The following is a 585-nucleotide window of genomic DNA, read 5'->3' as shown; positions in this document are numbered from 1 at the left end:
TGCCTGTGGCCTGCAATTCAAAGCTTCTTGATCTTTTTTTGCTCTTGTTTTTCTCCACCTCCTTCAAACTCTGCTTTAATAATTCTTTGCTGACTCCAAGGAGCAAATGTGAATGAGGGCTCTCCATCTTCTCAATCAGCTAATTTTTAAAATAAAATCATTTCTCTTGTCTCAACTCCTTGTCTCACGACTTAATTGGTCTGTCAGGCAGATGGGTTTGTGTGCAGAACAAACTTGGTTGTCCAAGCCACTGTCATGGCATTACAGCGCTGTGGTTCCAGTAACCCTGCATAGCTTAACACTGTGTCACAATGCTGTGTCACTTACTGAACTTCCTCTCATCTTATAGGCATTGAGTCACTTCATCTCACCCCCAAGAGAAGGGTGAGTTCAGGAAAGTGAGGGATTATCCGTGTGTGTGTGTGTGTGTGTGTGTGTGTGAAGCTATTCTCTATTCCTATAACTTTTATTGCAATATATTATTATGATTATTCTATTTTGCTATTGGCTATTATCATCATTCTCTTATTGTACTTACTTTGTTCCTCAAACTGTATTGTAAATATGTATGTATAGAAAACATAT

Source organism: Fukomys damarensis, unplaced genomic scaffold (assembly GCF_012274545.1).
Source record: "Fukomys damarensis isolate Sample0158 unplaced genomic scaffold, DMR_v1.0_HiC HiC_scaffold_9, whole genome shotgun sequence".
NCBI classification, from domain to species: domain Eukaryota; kingdom Metazoa; phylum Chordata; class Mammalia; order Rodentia; family Bathyergidae; genus Fukomys; species Fukomys damarensis.
Note: the sequence above shows the minus strand (reverse complement) of the source record.